The sequence below is a fragment of the Lissotriton vulgaris genome, unplaced genomic scaffold (assembly GCF_964263255.1).
Source record: "Lissotriton vulgaris unplaced genomic scaffold, aLisVul1.2 SCAFFOLD_289, whole genome shotgun sequence".
NCBI lineage: Eukaryota > Metazoa > Chordata > Amphibia > Caudata > Salamandridae > Lissotriton > Lissotriton vulgaris.
In genome coordinates this window covers 524,134-541,457 of record NW_028246260.1, presented here as the reverse complement: position 1 = coordinate 541,457, position 17,324 = coordinate 524,134, and positions in this window count along the sequence as shown.

The following is a 17,324-nucleotide window of genomic DNA, read 5'->3' as shown; positions in this document are numbered from 1 at the left end:
ATCACTTTAAACATGCTAATTTTAGCTCTAACACTGATGATCCACCTACAAATGTGAACTGACGTTCAAAAATAAAACATTTGAAAACGGACCATGTTCCACATTTCTGAAGAATGACGTAATGGGGGGGTGTTATCTCTTTTGTCAAAAATCAGCCATTTTTGCTTGAACATTAAATGCCTCCAAATAATATTTAATTCACTTCCCGAGCCCCTGGAAGCATGAAAATCACTTTAAACATGCTAATTTTAGCTCTATTACTGATGATCAACCTACAAATGTGAACTGACGTTCAAAAATAAAACATTTGAAAACGGACCAGTCTCCACATTTCTGAAGCATGACATAATGGGGGGTTTTATCTCTTTTGTCAAAAATCAGCCGTTTTTGCTTGAACATTAAATGCCTCCAAATAGTATTTAATTCACTTCCCGAGCCCCTGGAAGCATGAAAATCACTTTAAACATGCTAATTTTAGCTCTAACACTGATGATCCACCTACAAATGTGAACTGATGTTCAAAAATAAAACATTTGAAAAAGGATCATTTTCCACATTTCTGAAGCATGACGTAATGGGGGGGTGTTATCTCTTTTGTCGAAAATCAGCCGTTTTTGCTTGAACATTAAATGCCTCGAAATGGTATTTAATTAACTTCCCGGGGTGAAGAAACCCTTTTTGAGAACTCAGAGTGAGTAAATTGGCCATTTTCATGCACTTTTAACCATTCCATAAATCTTGTGTTTAGGGCCCCTGGAAGCATGAAACTCACTTTAAACATGCTAATTTTAGCTCTAACACTGATGATCAACCTACAAATGTGAACTGACGTTCAAAAATAAAACATTTGAAAACGGACCATGTTCCACATTTCTGAAGCATGACGTAATGGGGGGGTGTTATCTCTTTTGTCAACAATCACCTGTTTTTGCTTGAACATTAAATGCCTCCAAATAGTATTTAATTCACTTCCCGAGCCCCTGGAAGCATGAAAATCACTTTAAACAGGCTAATTTTAGCTCTAACACTGATGATCAACCTACAAATGTGAACTGACGTTCAAAAATAAAACATTTGAAAATGGGCCATTTTCCACATTTCTGAAGCATGACGTAATGGGGGGGGTGTTATCTCTTTTGTCGAAAATCAGCCGTTTTTGCTTGAACATGAAATGCCTCCAAATGGTATTCAAATTAACTTCCCGGGGTGAAGAAACCCTTTTTGAGAACTCAGAGTGAGTAAATTGGCCATTTTCATGCACTTTTAACCATTCCATAAATCTTGTGTTTAGGGCACCTGGAAGCATGAAACTCACTTTAAACATGCTAATTTTAGCTCTAACACTGATGATCAACCTACAAATGTGAACTGACATTCAAAAATAAAACATTTGAAAACGGACCATGTTCCACATTTCTGAAGCATGACGTAATGGGGGGTGTTATCTCTTTTGTCAACAATCACCTGTTTTTGCTTGAACATTAAATGCCTCCAAATAGTATTTAATTCACTTCCCGAGCCCCTGGAAGCATGAAAATCACTTTAAACATGCTAATTTTAGCTCTAACACTGATGATCCACCTACAAATGTGAACTGACGTTCAAAAATAAAACATTTGAAAACGGATCATTTTCCACATTTCTGAAGCATGACGTAATGGGGGGGGGTGTTATCTCTTTTACCGAAAATCAGCCGTTTTTGCTTGAACGTTAAATGCCTCCAAATGGTATTTAATTAACTTCCCGGGGTGAAGAAACCCTTTTTGAGAACTCAGAGTGAGTAAATTGGCCATTTTCATGCACTTTTAACCATTCCATAAATCTGGTGTTTAGGGCCCCTGGAAGCATGAAAATCACTTTAAACATGCTAATTTTAGCTCTAACACTGATGATCCACCTACAAATGTGAACTGACGTTCAAAAATAAAACATTTGAAAACGGACCATGTTCCACATTTCTGAAGAATGACGTAATGGGGGGGTGTTATCTCTTTTGTCAAAAATCAGCCATTTTTGCTTGAACATTAAATGCCTCCAAATAGTATTTAATTCACTTCCCGAGCCCCTGGAAGCATGAAAATCACTTTAAACATGCTAATTTTAGCTCTATTACTGATGATCAACCTACAAATGTGAACTGACGTTCAAAAATAAAACATTTGAAAACGGACCAGTCTCCACATTTCTGAAGCATGACATAATGGGGGGGTGTTATCTCTTTTGTCAAAAATCAGCCGTTTTTGCTTGAACATTAAATGCCTCCAAATAGTATTTAATTCACTTCCCGAGCCTCTGGAAGCATGAAAATCACTTTAAACATGCTAATTTTAGCTCTAACACTGATGATCCACCTACAAATGTGAACTGACGTTCAAAAATAAAACATTTGAAAAAGGATCATTTTCCACATTTCTGAAGCATGACGTAATGGGGGGGTGTTATCTCTTTTGTCAAAAATCAGCCGTTTTTGCTTGAACATTAAATGCCTCGAAATGGTATTTAATTAACTTCCCGGGGTGAAGAAACCCTTTTTGAGAACTCAGAGTGAGTAAATTGGCCATTTTCATGCACTTTTAACCATTCCATAAATCTTGTGTTTAGGGCCCCTGGAAGCATGAAACTCACTTTAAACATGCTAATTTTAGCTCTAACACTGATGATCAACCTACAAATGTGAACTGACGTTCAAAAATAAAACATTTGAAAACGGACAATTTTCCACATTTCTGAAGCATGACGTAATGGGGGGGTGTTATCTCTTTTGTCAAAAATCTGCTGTTTTTGCTTGAACATTAAATGCCTCCAAATAGTATTTAATTCACTTCCCGAGCCCCTGGAAGCATGAAAATAACTTTAAACAAGCTAATTTTAGCTCTAACACTGATGATCAACCTACAAATGTGAACTGACGTTCAAAAATAAAACATTTGAAAACGGACCATTCTCCACATTTCTGAAGCATGACGTAATGGGGGGTGTTATCTCTTTTGTCGAAAATCAGCCGTTTTTGCTTGAACATTAAATGCCTCCAAATGGTATTTAATTAACTTCCCGGGGTGAAGAAACCCTTTTTGAGAACTCAGAGTGAGTAAATTGGCCATTTTCATGCACTTTTAACCATTCCATAAATCTTGTGTTTAGGGCCCCTGGAAGCATGAAAATCACTTTAAACATGCTAATTTTAGCTCTAACACTGATGATGCACCTACAAATGTGAACTGACGTTCATAAATAAAACATTTGAAAACGGACCATGTTCCACATTTCTGAAGCATGACGTAATGGGGGGGTGTTATCTCTTTTGTCAACAATCACCTGTTTTTGCTTGAACATTAAATGCCTCCAAATAGTATCTAATTCACTTCCCGAGCCCCTGGAAGCATGAAAATCACTTTAAACAGGCTAATTTTAGCTCTAACACTGATGATCAACCTACAAATGTGAACTGACGTTCAAAAATAAAACATTTGAAAACGGACCAGTCTCCACATTTCTGACGCATGACGTAATGGGTTGGTGTTATCTCTTTTGTCAAAAATCAGCCGTTTTTGCTTGAACATTAAATGCCTCAAAATGGTATTTAATTAACTTCCCGGGGTGAAGAAACCCTTTTTGAGAACTCAGAGTGAGTAAATTGGCCATTTTCATGCACTTTTAACCATTCCATAAATCTTGTGTTTAGGGCCCCTGGAAGCATGAAAATCACTTTAAACATGCTAATTTTAGCTCTAACACTGATGATCAACCTACAAATGTGAACTGACGTTCAAAAATAAAACATTTGAAAACGGACCATTTTCCACATTTCTGAAGCATGACGTAATGGGGGGTGTTATCTCTTTTGTCAATAATCAGCCGTTTTTGCTTGAACATTAAATGCCTCCAAATAGTATTTAATTTACTTCCCGAGCCCCTGGAAGCATGAAAATCACTTTAAACATGCTAATTTTAGCTCTAACACTGATGATCCACCTACAAATGTGAACTGACGTTCAAAAATAAAACATTTGAAAACGGATAATTTTCCACATTTCTGAAGCATGACGTAATGGGGGGGGTGTTATCTCTTTTGTCAACAATCACCTGTTTTTGCTTGAACATTAAATGCCTCCAAATAGTATCTAATTCACTTCCCGAGCCCCTGGAAGCATGAAAATCACTTTAAACAGGCTAATTTTAGCTCTAACACTGATGATCAACCTACAAATGTGAACTGACGTTCAAAAATAAAACATTTGAAAACGGACCAGTCTCCACATTTCTGACGCATGACGTAATGGGTTGGTGTTATCTCTTTTGTCAAAAATCAGCCGTTTTTGCTTGAACATTAAATGCCTCCAAATGGTATTTAATTAACTTCCCGGGGTGAAGAAACCCTTTTTGAGAACTCAGAGTGAGTAAATTGGCCATTTTCATGCACTTTTAACCATTCCATAAATCTGGTGTTTAGGGCCCCTGGAAGCATGAAAATCACTTTAAACATGCTAATTTTAGCTCTAACACTGATGATCCACCTACAAATGTGAACTGACGTTCAAAAATAAAACATTTGAAAACGGACCATGTTCCACATTTCTGAAGAATGACGTAATGGGGGGGTGTTATCTCTTTTGTCAAAAATCAGCCATTTTTGCTTGAACATTAAATGCCTCCAAATAGTATTTAATTCACTTCCCGAGCCCCTGGAAGCATGAAAATCACTTTAAACATGCTAATTTTAGCTCTATTACTGATGATCAACCTACAAATGTGAACTGACGTTCAAAAATAAAACATTTGAAAACGGACCAGTCTCCACATTTCTGAAGCATGACATAATGGGGGGTTTTATCTCTTTTGTCAAAAATCAGCCGTTTTTGCTTGAACATTAAATGCCTCCAAATAGTATTTAATTCACTTCCCGAGCCCCTGGAAGCATGAAAATCACTTTAAACATGCTAATTTTAGCTCTAACACTGATGATCCACCTACAAATGTGAACTGATGTTCAAAAATAAAACATTTGAAAAAGGATCATTTTCCACATTTCTGAAGCATGACGTAATGGCGGGGTGTTATCTCTTTTGTCGAAAATCAGCCGTTTTTGCTTGAACATTAAATGCCTCGAAATGGTATTTAATTAACTTCCCGGGGTGAAGAAACCCTTTTTGAGAACTCAGAGTGAGTAAATTGGCCATTTTCATGCACTTTTACCATTCCATAAATCTTGTGTTTAGGGCCCCTGGAAGCATGAAAATCACTTTAAACATGCTAATTTTAGCTCTAACACTGATGATCAACCTACAAATGTGAACTGACGTTCAAAAATAAAACATTTGAAAACGGACCACGTTGCACATTTCTGAAGCATGACGTAAAGGGGGGGGTGTTATCTCTTTAGTCAAAAATCTGCCATTTTTGCTTGAACATTAAATGCCTCCAAATAGTATTTAATTCACTTCCCGAGCCCCTGGAAGCATGAAAATCACTTTACACATGCTAATTTTAGCTCTAACACTGATGATCAACCTACAAATGTGAACTGACGTTCAAAAATAAAACATTTGAAAACGGACCAGTCTCCACATTTCTGACGCATGACGTAATGGGGGGGGGTGTTATCTCTTTTACCTAAAATCAGCCGTTTTTGCTTGAACATTAAATGCCTCCAAATGGTATTTAATTAACTTCCCGGGGTGAAGAAACCCTTTTTGAGAACTCAGAGTGAGTAAATTGGCCATTTTCATGCACTTTTAACCATTCCATAAATCTGGTGTTTAGGGCCCCTGGAAGCATGAAAATCACTTTAAACATGCTAATTTTAGCTCTAACACTGATGATCCACCTACAAATGTGAACTGATGTTCAAAAATAAAACATTTGAAAACGGACCATGTTCCACATTTCTGAAGCATGACGTAATGGGGGGGTGTTATCTCTTTTGTCAACAATCACCTGTTTTTGCTTGAACATTAAATGCCTCCAAATAGTATTTAATTCACTTCCCGAGCCCCTGGAAGCATGAAAATCACTTTAAACAGGCTAATTTTAGCTCTAACACTGATGATCAACCTACAAATGTGAACTGACGTTCAAAAATAAAACATTTGAAAATGGGCCATTTTCCACATTTCTGAAGCATGACGTAATGGGGGGGTGTTATCTCTTTTGTCGAAAATCAGCCGTTTTTGCTTGAACATGAAATGCCTCCAAATGGTATTCAAATTAACTTCCCGGGGTGAAGAAACCCTTTTTGAGAACTCAGAGTGAGTAAATTGGCCATTTTCATGCACTTTTAACCATTCCATAAATCTTGTGTTTAGGGCCCCTGGAAGCATGAAACTCACTTTAAACATGCTAATTTTAGCTCTAACACTGATGATCAACCTACAAATGTGAACTGACATTCAAAAATAAAACATTTGAAAACGGACCATGTTCCACATTTCTGAAGCGTGACGTAATGGGGGGGTGTTATCTCTTTTGTCAACAATCACCTGTTTTTGCTTGAACATTAAATGCCTCCAAATAGTATTTAATTCACTTCCTGAGCCCGTGGAAGCATGAAAATCACTTTAAACATGCTAATTTTAGCTCTAACACTGATGATCCACCTACAAATGTAAACTGACGTTCAAAAATAAAACATTTGAAAACGGATCATTTTCCGCATTTCTGAAGCATGACGTAATGGGGGGGTGTTATCTCTTTTGTCGAAAATCAGCCGTTTTTGCTTGAACATGAAATGCCTCCAAATGGTATTCAAATTAACTTCCCGGGGTGAAGAAACCCTTTTTGAGAACTCAGAGTGAGTAAATTGGCCATTTTCATGCACTTTTAACCATTCCATAAATCTTGTGTTTAGGGCCCCTGGAAGCATGAAACTCACTTTAAACATGCTAATTTTAGCTCTAACACTGATGATCAACCTACAAATGTGAACTGACATTCAAAAATAAAACATTTGAAAACGGACCATGTTCCACATTTCTGAAGCGTGACGTAATGGGGGGGTGTTATCTCTTTTGTCAACAATCACCTGTTTTTGCTTGAACATTAAATGCCTCCAAATAGTATTTAATTCACTTCCTGAGCCCGTGGAAGCATGAAAATCACTTTAAACATGCTAATTTTAGCTCTAACACTGATGATCCACCTACAAATGTAAACTGACGTTCAAAAATAAAACATTTGAAAACGGATCATTTTCCGCATTTCTGAAGCATGACGTAATGGGGGGGTGTTATCTCTTTTACCGAAAATCAGCCGTTTTTGCTTGAACGTTAAATGCCTCCAAATGGTATTTAATTAACTTCCCGGGGTGAAGAAACCCTTTTTGAGAACTCAGAGTGAGTAAATTGGCCATTTTCATGCACTTTTAACCATTCCATAAATCTGGTGTTTAGGGCCCCTGGAAGCATGAAAATCACTTTAAACATGCTAATTTTAGCTCTAACACTGATGATCCACCTACAAATGTGAACTGACGTTCAAAAATAAAACATTTGAAAACGGACCATGTTCCACATTTCTGAAGAATGACGTAATGGGGGGGTGTTATCTCTTTTGTCAAAAATCAGCCATTTTTGCTTGAACATTAAATGCCTCCAAATAGTATTTAATTCACTTCCCGAGCCCCTGGAAGCATGAAAATCACTTTAAACATGCTAATTTTAGCTCTATTACTGATGATCAACCTACAAATGTGAACTGACGTTCAAAAATAAAACATTTGAAAACGGACCAGTCTCCACATTTCTGAAGCATGACATAATGGGGGGGTGTTATCTCTTTTGTCAAAAATCAGCCGTTTTTGCTTGAACATTAAATGCCTCCAAATAGTATTTAATTCACTTCCCGAGCCCCTGGAAGCATGAAAATAACTTTAAACAAGCTAATTTTAGCTCTAACACTGATGATCAACCTACAAATGTGAACTGACGTTCAAAAATAAAACATTTGAAAACGGACCATTCTCCACATTTCTGAAGCATGACGTAATGGGGGGTGTTATCTCTTTTGTCGAAAATCAGCCGTTTTTGCTTGAACATTAAATGCCTCCAAATGGTATTTAATTAACTTCCCGGGGTGAAGAAACCCTTTTTGAGAACTCAGAGTGAGTAAATTGGCCATTTTCATGCACTTTTAACCATTCCATAAATCTTGTGCTTAGGGCCCCTGGAAGCATGAAAATCACTTTAAACATGCTAATTTTAGCTCTAACACTGATGATGCACCTACAAATGTGAACTGACGTTCAAAAATAAAACATTTGAAAAAACGGACCATGTTCCACATTTCTGAAGCATGACGTAATGGGGGGGTGTTATCTCTTTTGTCAACAATCACCTGTTTTTGCTTGAACATTAAATGCCTCCAAATAGTATCTAATTCACTTCCCGAGCCCCTGGAAGCATGAAAATCACTTTAAACAGGCTAATTTTAGCTCTAACACTGATGATCAACCTACAAATGTGAACTGACGTTCAAAAATAAAACATTTGAAAACGGGCCATTTTCCACATTTCTGAAGCATGACGTAATGGGGGGGTGTTATCTCTTTTGTCGAAAATCAGCCGTTTTTGCTTGAACATTAAATGCCTCCAAATGGTATTTAATTAACTTCCCGGGGTGAAGAAACCCTTTTTGAGAACTCAGAGTGAGTAAATTGGCCATTTTCATGCACTTTTACCATTCCATAAATCTTGTGTTTAGGGCCCCTGGAAGCATGAAAATCACTTTAAACATGCTAATTTTAGCTCTAACACTGATGATCAACCTACAAATGTGAACTGACGTTCAAAAATAAAACATTTGAAAACGGACCACGTTGCACATTTCTGAAGCATGACGTAAAGGGGGGGGTGTTATCTCTTTAGTCAAAAATCTGCCATTTTTGCTTGAACATTAAATGCCTCCAAATAGTATTTAATTCACTTCCCGAGCCCCTGGAAGCATGAAAATCACTTTACACATGCTAATTTTAGCTCTAACACTGATGATCAACCTACAAATGTGAACTGACGTTCAAAAATAAAACATTTGAAAACGGACCAGTCTCCACATTTCTGACGCATGACGTAATGGGTTGGTGTTATCTCTTTTGTCAAAAATCAGCCGTTTTTGCTTGAACATTAAATGCCTCAAAATGGTATTTAATTAACTTCCCGGGGTGAAGAAACCCTTTTTGAGAACTCAGAGTGAGTAAATTGGCCATTTTCATGCACTTTTAACCATTCCATAAATCTTGTGTTTAGGGCCCCTGGAAGCATGAAAATCACTTTAAACATGCTAATTTTAGCTCTAACACTGATGATCAACCTACAAATGTGAACTGACGTTCAAAAATAAAACATTTGAAAACGGACCATTTTCCACATTTCTGAAGCATGACGTAATGGGGGGTGTTATCTCTTTTGTCAATAATCAGCCGTTTTTGCTTGAACATTAAATGCCTCCAAATAGTATTTAATTCACTTCCCGAGCCCCTGGAAGCATGAAAATCACTTTAAACATGCTAATTTTAGCTCTAACACTGATGATCCACCTACAAATGTGAACTGACGTTCAAAAATAAAACATTTGAAAACGGATAATTTTCCACATTTCTGAAGCATGACATAATGGGGGGGGGTGTTATCTCTTTTACCGAAAATCAGCCGTTTTTGCTTGAACATTAAATGCCTCCAAATGGTATTTAATTAACTTCCCGGGGTGAAGAAACCCTTTTTGAGAACTCAGAGTGAGTAAATTGGCCATTTTCATGCACTTTTAACCATTCCATAAATCTGGTGTTTAGGGCCCCTGGAAGCATGAAAATCACTTTAAACATGCTAATTTTAGCTCTAACACTGATGATCCACCTACAAATGTGAACTGACGTTCAAAAATAAAACATTTGAAAACGGACCATGTTCCACATTTCTGAAGAATGATGTAATGGGGGGGTGTTATCTCTTTTGTCAAAAATCAGCCATTTTTGCTTGAACATTAAATGCCTCCAAATAGTATTTAATTCACTTCCCGAGCCCCTGGAAGCATGAAAATCACTTTAAACATGCTAATTTTAGCTCTATTACTGATGATCAACCTACAAATGTGAACTGACGTTCAAAAATAAAACATTTGAAAACGGACCAGTCTCCACATTTCTGAAGCATGACATAATGGGGGGTTTTATCTCTTTTGTCAAAAATCAGCCGTTTTTGCTTGAACATTAAATGCCTCCAAATAGTATTTAATTCACTTCCCGAGCCCCTGGAAGCATGAAAATCACTTTAAACATGCTAATTTTAGCTCTAACACTGATGATCCACCTACAAATGTGAACTGATGTTCAAAAATAAAACATTTGAAAAAGGATCATTTTCCACATTTCTGAAGCATGACGTAATGGGGGGGTGTTATCTCTTTTGTCGAAAATCAGCCGTTTTTGCTTGAACATTAAATGCCTCGAAATGGTATTTAATTAACTTCCCGGGGTGAAGAAACCCTTTTTGAGAACTCAGAGTGAGTAAATTGGCCATTTTCATGCACTTTTAACCATTCCATAAATCTTGTGTTTAGGGCCCCTGGAAGCATGAAACTCACTTTAAACATGCTAATTTTAGCTCTAACACTGATGATCAACCTACAAATGTGAACTGACGTTCAAAAATAAAACATTTGAAAACGGACCATGTTCCACATTTCTGAAGCATTACGTAATGGGGGGGTGTTATCTCTTTTGTCAACAATCACCTGTTTTTGCTTGAACATTAAATGCCTCCAAATAGTATTTAATTCACTTCCCGAGCCCCTGGAAGCATGAAAATCACTTTAAACAGGCTAATTTTAGCTCTAACACTGATGATCAACCTACAAATGTGAACTGACGTTCAAAAATAAAACATTTGAAAATGGGCCATTTTCCACATTTCTGAAGCATGACGTAATGGGGGGGTGTTATCTCTTTTGTCGAAAATCAGCCGTTTTTGCTTGAACATGAAATGCCTCCAAATGGTATTCAAATTAACTTCCCGGGGTGAAGAAACCCTTTTTGAGAACTCAGAGTGAGTAAATTGGCCATTTTCATGCACTTTTAACCATTCCATAAATCTTGTGTTTAGGGCACCTGGAAGCATGAAACTCACTTTAAACATGCTAATTTTAGCTCTAACACTGATGATCAACCTACAAATGTGAACTGACATTCAAAAATAAAACATTTGAAAACGGACCATGTTCCACATTTCTGAAGCATGACGTAATGGGGGGTGTTATCTCTTTTGTCAACAATCACCTGTTTTTGCTTGAACATTAAATGCCTCCAAATAGTATTTAATTCACTTCCCGAGCCCCTGGAAGCATGAAAATCACTTTAAACATGCTAATTTTAGCTCTAACACTGATGATCCACCTACAAATGTGAACTGACGTTCAAAAATAAAACATTTGAAAACGGATCATTTTCCACATTTCTGAAGCATGACGTAATGGGGGGGGGGTGTTATCTCTTTTACCGAAAATCAGCCGTTTTTGCTTGAACGTTAAATGCCTCCAAATGGTATTTAATTAACTTCCCGGGGTGAAGAAACTCTTTTTGAGAACTCAGAGTGAGTAAATTGGCCATTTTCATGCACTTTTAACCATTCCATAAATCTGGTGTTTAGGGCCCCTGGAAGCATGAAAATCACTTTAAACATGCTAATTTTAGCTCTAACACTGATGATCCACCTACAAATGGGAACTGACGTTCAAAAATAAAACATTTGAAAACGGACCATGTTCCACATTTCTGAAGAATGACGTAATGGGGGGGTGTTATCTCTTTTGTCAAAAATCAGCCATTTTTGCTTGAACATTAAATGCCTCCAAATAGTATTTAATTCACTTCCCGAGCCCCTGGAAGCATGAAAATCACTTTAAACATGCTAATTTTAGCTCTATTACTGATGATCAACCTACAAATGTGAACTGACGTTCAAAAATAAAACATTTGAAAACGGACCAGTCTCCACATTTCTGAAGCATGACATAATGGGGGGGTGTTATCTCTTTTGTCAAAAATCAGCCGTTTTTGCTTGAACATTAAATGCCTCCAAATAGTATTTAATTCACTTCCCGAGCCTCTGGAAGCATGAAAATCACTTTAAACATGCTAATTTTAGCTCTAACACTGATGATCCACCTACAAATGTGAACTGACGTTCAAAAATAAAACATTTGAAAAAGGATCATTTTCCACATTTCTGAAGCATGACGTAATGGGGGGGTGTTATCTCTTTTGTCAAAAATCAGCCGTTTTTGCTTGAACATTAAATGCCTCGAAATGGTATTTAATTAACTTCCCGGGGTGAAGAAACCCTTTTTGAGAACTCAGAGTGAGTAAATTGGCCATTTTCATGCACTTTTAACCATTCCATAAATCTTGTGTTTAGGGCCCCTGGAAGCATGAAACTCACTTTAAACATGCTAATTTTAGCTCTAACACTGATGATCAACCTACAAATGTGAACTGACGTTCAAAAATAAAACATTTGAAAACGGACAATTTTCCACATTTCTGAAGCATGACGTAATGGGGGGGTGTTATCTCTTTTGTGAAAAATCTGCTGTTTTTGCTTGAACATTAAATGCCTCCAAATAGTATTTAATTCACTTCCCGAGCCCCTGGAAGCATGAAAATAACTTTAAACAAGCTAATTTTAGCTCTAACACTGATGATCAACCTACAAATGTGAACTGACGTTCAAAAATAAAACATTTGAAAACGGACCATTCTCCACATTTCTGAAGCATGACGTAATGGGGGGTGTTATCTCTTTTGTCGAAAATCAGCCGTTTTTGCTTGAACATTAAATGCCTCCAAATGGTATTTAATTAACTTCCCGGGGTGAAGAAACCCTTTTTGAGAACTCAGAGTGAGTAAATTGGCCATTTTCATGCACTTTTAACCATTCCATAAATCTTGTGCTTAGGGCCCCTGGAAGCATGAAAATCACTTTAAACATGCTAATTTTAGCTCTAACACTGATGATGCACCTACAAATGTGAACTGACGTTCAAAAATAAAACATTTGAAAAAACGGACCATGTTCCACATTTCTGAAGCATGACGTAATGGGGGGGTGTTATCTCTTTTGTCAACAATCACCTGTTTTTGCTTGAACATTAAATGCCTCCAAATAGTATCTAATTCACTTCCCGAGCCCCTGGAAGCATGAAAATCACTTTAAACAGGCTAATTTTAGCTCTAACACTGATGATCAACCTACAAATGTGAACTGACGTTCAAAAATAAAACATTTGAAAACGGGCCATTTTCCACATTTCTGAAGCATGACGTAATGGGGGGGTGTTATCTCTTTTGTCGAAAATCAGCCGTTTTTGCTTGAACATTAAATGCCTCCAAATGGTATTTAATTAACTTCCCGGGGTGAAGAAACCCTTTTTGAGAACTCAGAGTGAGTAAATTGGCCATTTTCATGCACTTTTACCATTCCATAAATCTTGTGTTTAGGGCCCCTGGAAGCATGAAAATCACTTTAAACATGCTAATTTTAGCTCTAACACTGATGATCAACCTACAAATGTGAACTGACGTTCAAAAATAAAACATTTGAAAACGGACCACGTTGCACATTTCTGAAGCATGACGTAAAGGGGGGGGTGTTATCTCTTTAGTCAAAAATCTGCCATTTTTGCTTGAACATTAAATGCCTCCAAATAGTATTTAATTCACTTCCCGAGCCCCTGGAAGCATGAAAATCACTTTACACATGCTAATTTTAGCTCTAACACTGATGATCAACCTACAAATGTGAACTGACGTTCAAAAATAAAACATTTGAAAACGGACCAGTCTCCACATTTCTGACGCATGACGTAATGGGTTGGTGTTATCTCTTTTGTCAAAAATCAGCCGTTTTTGCTTGAACATTAAATGCCTCAAAATGGTATTTAATTAACTTCCCGGGGTGAAGAAACCCTTTTTGAGAACTCAGAGTGAGTAAATTGGCCATTTTCATGCACTTTTAACCATTCCATAAATCTTGTGTTTAGGGCCCCTGGAAGCATGAAAATCACTTTAAACATGCTAATTTTAGCTCTAACACTGATGATCAACCTACAAATGTGAACTGACGTTCAAAAATAAAACATTTGAAAACGGACCATTTTCCACATTTCTGAAGCATGACGTAATGGGGGGTGTTATCTCTTTTGTCAATAATCAGCCGTTTTTGCTTGAACATTAAATGCCTCCAAATAGTATTTAATTCACTTCCCGAGCCCCTGGAAGCATGAAAATCACTTTAAACATGCTAATTTTAGCTCTAACACTGATGATCCACCTACAAATGTGAACTGACGTTCAAAAATAAAACATTTGAAAACGGATAATTTTCCACATTTCTGAAGCATGACGTAATGGGGGGTGTTATCTCTTTTGTCAATAATCAGTCGTTTTTGCTTGAGCATTAAATGCCTCCAAATAGTATTTAATTCACTTCCCGAGCCCCTGGAAGCATGAAAATCACTTTAAACAGGCTAATTTTAGCTCTAAAACTGATGATCAACCTACAAATGTTCACTGACGTTCAAAAATAAAACATTTGAAAACGGGCCATTTTCCACATTTCTGAAGCATGACGTAATGGGGGGGTGTTATCTCTTTTGTCGAAAATCAGCCGTTTTTGCTTGAACATTAAATGCCTCCAAATGGTATTTAATTACCTTCCCGGGGTGAAGAAACCCTTTTTGAGAACTCAGAGTGAGTAAATTGGCCATTTTCATGCACTTTTACCATTCCATAAATCTTGTGTTTAGGGCCCCTGGAAGCATGAAAATCACTTTAAACATGCTAATTTTAGCTCTAACACTGATGATCAACCTACAAATGTGAACTGACGTTCAAAAATAAAACATTTGAAAACGGACCACGTTGCACATTTCTGAAGCATGACGTAAAGGGGGGGGTGTTATCTCTTTAGTCAAAAATCTGCCATTTTTGCTTGAACATTAAATGCCTCCAAATAGTATTTAATTCACTTCCCGAGCCCCTGGAAGCATGAAAATCACTTTACACATGCTAATTTTAGCTCTAACACTGATGATCAACCTACAAATGTGAACTGACGTTCAAAAATAAAACATTTGAAAACGGACCAGTCTCCACATTTCTGACGCATGACGTAATGGGTTGGTGTTATCTCTTTTGTCAAAAATCAGCCGTTTTTGCTTGAACATTAAATGCCTCAAAATGGTATTTAATTAACTTCCCGGGGTGAAGAAACCCTTTTTGAGAACTCAGAGTGAGTAAATTGGCCATTTTCATGCACTTTTAACCATTCCATAAATCTTGTGTTTAGGGCCCCTGGAAGCATGAAAATCACTTTAAACATGCTAATTTTAGCTCTAACACTGATGATCCACCTACAAATGTGAACTGACGTTCAAAAATAAAACATTTGAAAACGGATAATTTTCCACATTTCTGAAGCATGACGTAATGGGGGGGGGGGTGTTATCTCTTTTACCGAAAATCAGCCGTTTTTGCTTGAACATTAAATGCCTCCAAATGGTATTTAATTAACTTCCCGGGGTGAAGAAACCCTTTTTGAGAACTCAGAGTGAGTAAATTGGCCATTTTCATGCACTTTTAACCATTCCATAAATCTGGTGTTTAGGGCCCCTGGAAGCATGAAAATCACTTTAAACATGCTAATTTTAGCTCTAACACTGATGATCCACCTACAAATGTGAACTGACGTTCAAAAATAAAACATTTGAAAACGGACCATGTTCCACATTTCTGAAGAATGACGTAATGGGGGGGTGTTATCTCTTTTGTCAAAAATCAGCCATTTTTGCTTGAACATTAAATGCCTCCAAATAGTATTTAATTCACTTCCCGAGCCCCTGGAAGCATGAAAATCACTTTAAACATGCTAATTTTAGCTCTATTACTGATGATCAACCTACAAATGTGAACTGACGTTCAAAAATAAAACATTTGAAAACGGACCAGTCTCCACATTTCTGAAGCATGACATAATGGGGGGTTTTATCTCTTTTGTCAAAAATCAGCCGGTTTTGCTTGAACATTAAATGCCTCCAAATAGTATTTAATTCACTTCCCGAGCCCCTGGAAGCATGAAAATCACTTTAAACATACTAATTTTAGCTCTAACACTGATGATCCACCTACAAATGTGAACTGATGTTCAAAAATAAAACATTTGAAAAAGGATCATTTTCCACATTTCTGAAGCATGACGTAATGGGGGGGTGTTATCTCTTTTGTCGAAAATCAGCCGTTTTTGCTTGAACATTAAATGCCTCGAAATTGTATTTAATTAACTTCCCGGGGTGAAGAAACCCTTTTTGAGAACTCAGAGTGAGTAAATTGGCCATTTTCATGCACTTTTAACCATTCCATAAATCTTGTGTTTAGGGCCCCTGGAAGCATGAAACTCACTTTAAACATGCTAATTTTAGCTCTAACACTGATGATCAACCTACAAATGTGAACTGACATTCAAAAATAAAACATTTGAAAACGGACCATGTTCCACATTTCTGAAGCATGACGTAATGGGGGGGTGTTATCTCTTTTGTCAACAATCACCTGTTTTTGCTTGAACATTAAATGCCTCCAAATAGTATTTAATTCACTTCCCGAGCCCCTGGAAGCATGAAAATCACTTTAAACAGGCTAATTTTAGCTCTAACACTGATGATCAACCTACAAATGTGAACTGACGTTCAAAAATAAAACATTTGAAAATGGGCCATTTTCCACATTTCTGAAGCATGACGTAATGGGGGGGTGTTATCTCTTTTGTCGAAAATCAGCCGTTTTTGCTTGAACATGAAATGCCTCCAAATGGTATTCAAATTAACTTCCCGGGGTGAAGAAACCCTTTTTGAGAACTCAGAGTGAGTAAATTGGCCATTTTCATGCACTTTTAACCATTCCATAAATCTTGTGTTTAGGGCACCTGGAAGCATGAAACTCACTTTAAACATGCTAATTTTAGCTCTAACACTGATGATCAACCTACAAATGTGAACTGACATTCAAAAATAAAACATTTGAAAACGGACCATGTTCCACATTTCTGAAGCATGACGTAATGGGGGGTGTTATCTCTTTTGTCAACAATCACCTGTTTTTGCTTGAACATTAAATGCCTCCAAATAGTATTTAATTCACTTCCCGAGCCCCTGGAAGCATGAAAATCACTTTAAACATGCTAATTTTAGCTCTAACACTGATGATCCACCTACAAATGTGAACTGACGTTCAAAAATAAAACATTTGAAAACGGATCATTTTCCACATTTCTGAAGCATGACGTAAT